Source organism: Sinocyclocheilus rhinocerous, unplaced genomic scaffold (assembly GCF_001515625.1).
Source record: "Sinocyclocheilus rhinocerous isolate Xijiao unplaced genomic scaffold, SAMN03320098_v1.1 scaffold752, whole genome shotgun sequence".
Classification (NCBI taxonomy): Eukaryota; Metazoa; Chordata; class Actinopteri; order Cypriniformes; family Cyprinidae; genus Sinocyclocheilus; species Sinocyclocheilus rhinocerous.
The window spans coordinates 1,757,684-1,767,256 of NW_015639777.1; the positions used below are offsets into that span (position 1 = coordinate 1,757,684).

Below are 9,573 nucleotides of genomic sequence, written 5' to 3' on the forward strand. Positions count from 1 at the left end.
AAAATTCAGGCGGCGTAGCAGTGTCCAGTTCCATCGTGATTGCAGATGCACTGTCTAGAGCGCCTTTAGCGTAACTGTTTTTGTCCTCTGTGTATTCTGCCTCTTCTGGATTCTTAAATTGCTTCCTAGGTGCACCGGTTGCTGAACCAGAAGTAGGAATGGGAGATGCGGAGGACTGGTATAGTGAGGGTTAAGGTTAAGTAGCTTCTTCCTTTTAAATAGGGTAAGTGGGGTGTTTGAAAGTTTGTAAGGGTTGTAATTGTTTTGAGTTTAGTTTAAGTGTGTTTTGTGAGCTGTTTGTTGTTGCCAGGTTTCCCTTCGGGACCCCGTTCTTAAGCTGATGGTGGGGGGGGGGTTCAGTCGTTTGTGAATGACTCACTATCTGGTGAGCATTCCGTCCAGGTCAGTGACCACATAGGCCACCACGGCCCAAACAGTGGAACACAGGTTCATCTCCTCAGGGTTTTGGACGCTCATTGTGTCACTGTCGCTATGGTGGAACCAGAAGTACCTCTGGTCTGCAGTGTGTAGGCTGGCGCCTGGGAAAAATACATAATGAACAGAACTGAAATGGTGTGATTCATATGTGTGAAAATTGTCCTTCTGCCTTAGAATATTAAATAGTCCGGCTTACGTCTGCTCTTTAAAATAGTTCATCCAAAAATTAAAATTCCATCGTCATTTACTCACCCACATGTTCCAAACACACAAGAATGTACTGGTCATTCTTTACCATGCAATTATATAAGCATTATGAATATTTCAAATCTTCTGAAGCCATATGATATCTTTGTGTGAGAAACAAACCATGGAAGCTTATTTTCCGGAAAATACAGTCTGTCAAATTTCTGAACAAATCATTCTTTTGAATCAGATCTGAATGATTTGTTCACATATTACATGCATTTGGTTCCCGGTTCACTAATTCAATGGTTGCTGCATCTGACTGGAGGGGAATATTATCAGTTTCATTCTGTCTCTCATGCAAAGCTATCGTATGGCTTTAGAACATTGGGAATATAGCGCGAGTCACATCAACCAATTTTATGATTCATTTTGGTGCTTTTGTGTCATATTTGAAACTTGAAAGCTCCAGGCCACTTTCATAGTAACAGCATGGGAAAAAAGTCTTCTGATTTTTGCTTCTTGAATTTCACTGAAAAAGAATGTCATATGAGTTTCAAATGACATGGTGTGTAAATTACCATTTACCATAATTTTCGGGCTATTACAAAATGACTGCACACTATTCTTTTTGTTTCGTTTTAAACTCTGTATGGGTTTTCATATTCCTAGGCCTTGATCCAAGTGAAGCTGATGACAAGCTGACCTCAACAGTGACTCATTAACACAGCATCACTCATGCAAAATCCTTTTAAGATCAGTGTGACACAAACATTCACAAAAACGTTTTCTATATCCCACTGCAGGCCTCATTCTCTTTGTTTGGAGGAGCAATAGAATCCAGAATGCATGTGGTTGCAGTTAAAGCCTGTTTGCCTGCCATCTATTTCTGTACTGATACCATATGTGAACAGGCACCAGCCACAAGATTCTTTATTCACTTGGAAATTCAGGGACAGAGTTTTGTTTGACCATAGAAGGGTGCTTGGTGAAGCATCGCTTATTCTCTGCCCTAGAATCAATAGTGAGAGGTGTACGGTGCAATGCACGCTACGGGGACAATTCTAAAGGGCAGCGAACTGAAAAAAAACTGCACAGGGTTGAGGCTGTTCCAACAAACCTCGAATGTAAACGCAACTATCAGTATGGTTTTTAAAACATCTATTTGGTTATATATTTAAACTTTTTATTTAGACTAAATTAAAGACTATATTTTCAATGTATGATGCTACTCTTGCATTAAAATGCACATCTATCTATCTATACTACCATTCAAGTTTGGGGTCAGTAAGATTGTTTTTAATTAAATGAATTTTTTTTCTGGAAAGTATTATGACTTACAAAATTAAATTTTTTCTCAAAGTGGCGGTGTTACGGGACGAACGAGATGTGAGACGTGCGGATCCATTTGCAAGCTTTATTTAGGAGACGTGGTCAGAAACAGGCATGGGTCAGACAATGGCAAACTGGTATGTAGAAGACAAGGCAAGAGCAATCAGGTAAACAAGCGAGGGTCAGTCGACGGCGAACGTAATCCGAACAGGGCAAGACGAGAGAGGTAATCCATAGTACACAGGCAATGATCAGAACACGAGAAAACACAGACAAGGCAAGACTAAGCTAAGACTAGGAAACTTAAAGCAGGCTCCGTAGGTAGCTATAGCAGTGATACACGCTAAACAATACTCAGCGTTGAATGGTGGTTTGAGACTGATTTATATAGTGTGTGTTATTGGTAGCAGCTGTGTGTGATTGGTTTCAGGTGAGCTTGTGATTAGTGCAATGGAGCATGGGAAATGTAGTCCAGGGTGATGTGTAACAGTCTGTGTAGTGTGAGAGTTCATGTGGAGAGCGGGTGACCTCTGGTGGTGAGTGAACGGAAGTTTATAGACCGGATTCGTGACATAGCCCCCCCCAAGGAGCGGCTTCCAGATGCTCCTAACTCAATATAATCCAGGAGGGCGGTGGAGCGCAGGCGGAACAGGGGGAAGGACGGAGGGCCAGGTCCACGTGGAAGTGGAGAGAACGGGGACTGAGGCAGGACCGGTGGAGCAGGGAGCCAGGGCAGAGCCAGCAGTACAGTTGGAGCTGAGGACCACCACAGCAGAGCAGACGGGACCGAAGATCCCCACGGCAGAGCAGAAGACCACCAGAGCAGAACAGAAGATCTCCACGGCGGAGCAGATGACCACCAGACCGGAGCAGACGGAGTATAAGACCACCCACGGCAGAGCAGACGGAGCAGAAGGCGAGCCAAACTGATCAGGAGACCATGGCAGAGACTGTAACTTAGAGAGAGCAGAGACAGAGAACACAGACGGAGCATTCACGGCCCCAAGGACCGAGGCAGGGAATATAACAAGTCCCTCAACTGTTTCCCTGATGACAACTGAGTGGGCAAACAGTTCATAATCAGGCTTTTTGACTGAAACTGGACAGACATATGGTTTATTTATAGTTCCTGAGTTCATGACAGACAGGTCTAAGAGTTCAAAGGAGGATCTTTGGGCTGTGACAAGGCTACTAGAGCCTACAGGGAGCTCGGGTAAGGTTTCTGGGATCGTGACTGGACTAATGGGGCAAATAACATGTTCACAGATTGAAACTGGACAGACAGAATGTTTTAAATCAGACTTGTTAACCGAAATCAGATTAGCAGACAGTTCAACACAGGATGCATTGGCTGAGATAGGATGAACGGACTGTTCAAAACCAAGAGCATTGACTGGAACTGGACTGACACACAACTCATGGGCTGATACTGGGCAGATAGACAGTACTAAATTAGTATTGACAGTGGGATCGGAACAGACAGTAGAGTCAACATCAGGCTCATTGCGGGAAACAGGACAGACTGATAATTCAGAAACAATATCGTTAGCGACCCTTAGACGAACATACAGTTCACAACCAGCCTCCATGGCTGATTCAGAACAGGACGAGAGTTCAGAGATGGTTGGTTCAGAGCAGGACAAAAGTTCAAAAGCAGCCTCTATAGCCATAAGAGGACAGGCAGAGAGTTCACAAACGGCCTTCATAGCCATTACAGGACAGGCAGAGAGTTCACAGACGGCCTTCATAGCCGTTACAGGACAGGCAGAGAGTTCACAGACGGCCTCCATAGCCATTACAGGACTGGCAAAGGGATCACAGACGGCCTCCATAGCCGTGATGGGACAGACAGAAAGTTCATAGATGGCCTCCTTGGCCGGAACAGGACAGGACGAGAGTTCATAAGTTGATACCACTAACACCTCTGGAGGTTCTACAGCGGATGCCGCCACCTCTGGAGGTTCTACAGTAGGACCATCAGGATACGGGGAGAGTTCAGTAATGGTTCCTTCGACCGTGACAAGACAGGCTGAAGGTGCGTTGTTGGGCGCCACCATCGTGCAAGGAGCTGAAGCGAGCGCCTCCGCCTCAGAAGGTTCTGCAGCATGTGCTGCCACCTCTGGTGAAGCTGCGGCAGGTGCCATCGCCTCGGGGACAACAGCAGCGAACACCACTACTTCGGGAGGTTCTGCAGCGTCAGTCGCCACCTCTGGAAACATCATAGTGGCCGCCGCTGTCTCTAGAGTTTGAGTGGTGGTGTATGCAGCCCAAATACACCATAAAGCGATTCCCATAATGGGTAGCGCTACAGACAGGGGACTTAGTTCAGGAACAGGTGGGCTAGAGTGAGTGGGTTTGGGGATACCAGCTGCGACTGCTGACATCAGCGGTGGATCCTCCACGCTAGATACCAGTCGGGAGTACAGACGAACTGACCTCAGACTTCTGGGTGCAGCAGACAGGAAGTAACCGGACTCTGGATGACCATCTGTGATGTGACGTGACTCTGGAAGATCAGCTGTGATGTGACGTGATTCTGGATGATCAGCTGTGATGTGACGTGACTCTGATCAGCTGTGATGTGACGTGACTCTGGAAGATCAGCTGAGACGTGACGAGGCTCTGGAAGATCAGTTGAGATTTGACTTGACTCAGAATGATCAACGATGACCTGACTTGACTCATGACGATCAACTGTGACTTGACTTTCCTCATGACGATCAGTGATGACTTGACTTGACTCAGAATGATCAGCGATGACTTGACTTGACTCATGACGATCAACCATGACTTGACTTAACTCATGAAGATCAGCTGTGACTTGACTTGCCTCATGACGATCAGTGATGACTTGATTTGACTCATGATGATCGGTGATGATTTGACTTGACTCAGAATGATCAGCGATGACTTGACTTGACTCATGAAGGGCAACTGTGACTTGACTTGCCTCATGAAGGGCAGCAGTGACATGGCCGAGCGTTCTAGTTGCCGCCATTTTATGAACAAGCTCCACTGTCGTCATCATTATGTGAGTGTGCTCGTGTGCGGCCGCCATTTCACGAACGGGTTGAATCACTGGAGTAGCGATCAGTACACTTGAATGTCCCTGAGCTTGTGGCTGACAAAATCTCACGGTCGCCATTAGCGGCACGGATGCAATGTCTCGTTTCTCCTCCGCGACACCCACAGTGAATAGAGAGCCAACAATCAACAAAGCATAATCCAAAAACAGGCTGAGTGACGAATGCGGACCCTCGCGTCTAAGCTTTGACTGAAGAGGTTGATTCACGCCATCACAAAAAAACTCTATTAAAATAATGTCCGGTAAATCCGAGTAGTGAGCAATGGCTACAAACTCTCGAATATAAGTCTCCAGAGATCGCGTGTCTTGTTTAAGGTCTAATAAAATCCTTGCGGTGTCCATACCTGGCCCATGTCCACTTGAACAGCTCCTGGATCCTTGTGTGGCCGAGTATTCTGTTACGGGACGAACGAGACGTGAGACGTGCGGATCCATTTGCAAGCTTTATTTAGGAGACGTGGTCAGAAACAGGCATGGGTCAGACAATGGCAAACTGGAATGTAGAAGACAAGGCAAGAGCAATCAGGTAAACAAGTGAGGGTCAGTCGACGGCGAACGTAATCTGAACAGGGCAAGACGAGAGAAGTAATCCAAAGTACACAGGCAATGATCAGAACACGAGAAAACACAGACTAAGGCCGAACCTGGCCGAAGGCAAGACTAAGCTAAGACTAGGAAACTTAAAGCAGGCTCCGTAAGGTAGCTATCACCTATAGCAGTGATACACGCTAAACAATACTCGGCGTTGAATGGTGGTGTGAGACTGATTTATATAGTGTGTGTTATTGGTAGCAGCTGTGTGTGATTGGTTTCAGGTGAGCTTGTGATTAGTGCAATGGAGCATGGGAAATGTAGTCCAGGGTGATGTGTAACAGTCTGTGTAGTGTGAGAGTCCATGTGGAGAGCAGGTGACCTCTGGTGGTGAGTGAACGGTAGTTTATAGACCGGATTCGTGACAGGCGGAAACGGGCTTCCATATAAAACAGCTATTTTCAATTGTAATAATATTAACTGTAATAAAATTTTTGATCACATAAATTCAGCTTTGCTGAGTATAAGAAACTTACAATATCTAAAAAGAGACAGTAAATTTATCAAACTCTTATTTTGATTTTGATTTTTTGATTATTACGGAGCGCACCTTTAACACTGAAGATAAATACCCATAATACTTCATCACATTTGCGGTCCATTCTACAATATCCAACAGCAAATACAAACTGTATCAAGTTCCAGTTTTGAGTTGGTAAGCTGCCATGACTGTAACAGAACCATCTTAAATTACAATTTTAAACTTGAGAGAAGCTGTTGAAAGGGGATGCCAAGATCTCATGTTTGAGTTTGCAGCTTTGTCAAGGGGAAGAACTACAGAGCAAATTGTGTACACATCAAATGCAGCACAAAATCTGTTGTTGGAAAACAGAAACCAGCTCAAGTTGCTCTGTGTTGCTGTGCCTGTTTAGACAGCTTTGCAGGTGATTCATTTGTTTAACGTGTTGGTTTTAAACTTCAGTGGAATTTCTCCATTCATTTCTACATGCCTCCTGCTGCGTTCATTTTTCCTGCAGTGATGTAGTCAATTCATCTGATAGCACTGTGTGCAGTGCAGTGGGGGAACAACCGATCCTCTTGTGTGCCACAGTTCATTGATGGTTAAAGCAATCAGACTGGTGACTACAGACATTAATGAGATTTATATATTCTAATGCTCAAGTAATTTAATATGATGATGGGAGAAGGCAGTATAGCTGCCATGCGTGACTTTTCACAAGAGATAATGACTGCTTATACAGTGGGGTCCCAAAATCTGAAATCACATTGTAAAGCAAGAATAAAAAAATGTTATGACATAAAACAAACATCAAATATTTATATTTATAGGTCACTAAATCAAATGTAAGCAGATCTGTGACAAAGACCATTCAAGGTAAAAAAAAAAAAAAAAGGTCAGATGTTCTTGCTTCCACTGAAGAATAAGCTCTTTGGGACGTGATGGATGACCTGAATTGTTAAACTATGTTCATTCTTCATTTCAACTTTTTACTTTTTTATGCTAAAGAGAAATGAAAGAAAATAATGGAGAAAAAAATTCATTAAATTTGAAGCATGCAAAGTGGAAATATCTTCACTAGTGGTTCAGACTTCTGAATCCCGCTGTAACTGTTAAACCAGAAAAATGCAGAGAAGACACTCTAATGCTACAAACAGATATTTTTTATTTGGAAATATTGAAGATATTGGTCACAGTTTGTTATTTTAATAGCAATAGAAAAGATCAATAGTCATAAAAAGCAAACTCTACCTGTTTTCTGAGTGTGAAAATATTAAATGTTACACTACATTGCACTTGTCCAAATCTGCTCCTGAGGATTAACCATGTGAGCTCTCTTCACTTCTGCCAAGTATCCTGAACTTTTCAGAGCCAGTTTCACAGATCATTGGCTGAACTCAAACAATTAATGCAGTTATTTTAGTCATTAGACTGCTGAAGTCCCTTTGTATGAGGGAAGCACAAAAAAGAGTATAAATTAAACACATTACATGTGTATAGCCATGTTTGCTAAGTGAGTGGCTTCTTAGCTTGAAAAAAAAATTACTATGATAGAAGCAAATGTTGGCAAATAAAAGCAAAAAAGTACAAGATAGGTACAAAAGGTACAATAAAAAACACTGTCTCAGATGCAGGGGAAAAAAAGCAAGATCTGCAAAAAAAATAAATCTGCAGTCGGTAAGATTTTTTTAAATGAATTTTTCAAAAATAAAGGAAAAAACTGAAATATTATTGCAATTTAAAACAACTGTTTTCTTAAAATTAGAATGTAATATATTTCTGTGATGGCTGAATTTTCAGCATCGTTACTCCAGTCTTCAGTGTCACATGATCCTTCGGAAATCATTCTAATATTCTGATTTGCTGCTGTCACGGCGTGCCTACTGTGAAGGAGCGAGGAGACGAAGGAGAATCCAGAATCATCACAGATTTTATTTCACATTCAAAGAAAACCACACGTAGGACACGGGGATAGAAGATCAATACCGGACAGGAAACAAGGGGCAGAACACACTTTATATACTAGACTAGAGGAGGGACACAATGAGGAACACCTGAAATCAATAACCAATCAACATGAGAAACACCTGGGAACAATATCAAACACAATCAACATGGGAAACCTGGGACACGGAACACGTGGGGGAGGAAAACACATGATACGGGACAGGAACCGAGTCTGACATTACTCCTCCCTCCCGAAAGGCGCATCCTCGTGCCTCACAACATCCAACGGGGAGGGGGGGTGGTCGCTCTCCCGTGTCTGTCCTGAGGGACCTCCAGAGCGCCCACCCGTTCGGGGCGCCATGGTGGATCAGACAGTTCAGGAGGCCATGGTGGAGTAGGGGACTCAGGAGGCCATGGTGGAGCAGGCAGCTCGGGGAGCCATGGCGGATCGGGGAACTCAGGAGGCCATGGCGGAGCAGACAGTTCAGGAGGCCATGGCAGAACATGGAGCTCGGGGAGCCCTGGCGGAGCAGGCAGCTCAGAAGGCCATGGCGGATCAGACAGTTCAGGAGGCCACGGCGGAGCAGGGAACTCAGAAGGCCATGGCTGGACAGCCTCCGTGGCCTTGACCTCGCCACTCGGCCCGGCCACTACGGACGGACCCATTACTACCCCCCCCTCCAAAAAAAATCCTTGGGGAGAATATCGTCTTTAGAGGCCCTCCGTAGGCCTAACTCGGGAACAGTGGCCCTCCCTGGGCTTGACTTGGGGACTGGAGCCCTCCTTGGGCTCGACATGGGAACTGTAGCCCTTTCTGTGCTACACTCAGGGACTGGAGTGCCTACTGTGAAGGAGCGAGGAGACGAAGGAGAATCCAGCATCATCACAGACTTTATTTCACATTCAGAGAAAACCACACGTAGGACATGGGGACAGACGATCAATACCGGACAGGAAACAAGGGGCAGAACACACTTTATATACTAGACTAGAGGAGGGACACAATGAGGAACACTTGAAATCAATAACCAATCAACATGAGAAACACCTGGGAACAATATCAAACACAATCAACATGGGAAACCTGGGACACGGAACACGTGGGGGAGGAAAACACATGATACGGGACAGGAACCGAGTCTGACATTACTCCTCCCTCCCGAAAGGCGCATCCTCGTGCCTCACAACATCCAACGGGGAGGGGGGGTGGTCGCTCTCCCGTGTCTGTCCTGAGGGACCTCCAGAGCGCCCACCCGTTCGGGGCGCCATGGTGGATCAGACAGTTCAGGAGGCCATGGTGGAGTAGGGGACTCAGGAGGCCATGGTGGAGCAGGCAGCTCGGGGAGCCATGGCGGATCGGGGAACTCAGGAGGCCATGGCGGAGCAGACAGTTCAGGAGGCCATGGCAGAACATGGAGCTCGGGGAGCCCTGGCGGAGCAGGCAGCTCAGAAGGGAACAGGAGCGCTGGATTCGGGGGCTGGAGCAGACACTGAAGCGAGCTCTGGGGCTGGAGCAAACCGCCTAAACCGCCTT

The 9,573-nt window shown here is 45.5% G+C and overlaps 1 pseudogene; it reads right to left on the reverse strand.

Moving 5' to 3' along the window:
• Positions 1-378: 378 nt before the first annotated feature.
• Positions 379-9,573, reverse strand: part of LOC107751905 (carboxypeptidase Q-like) — a 68,100-nt pseudogene continuing 58,905 nt past the window's right edge.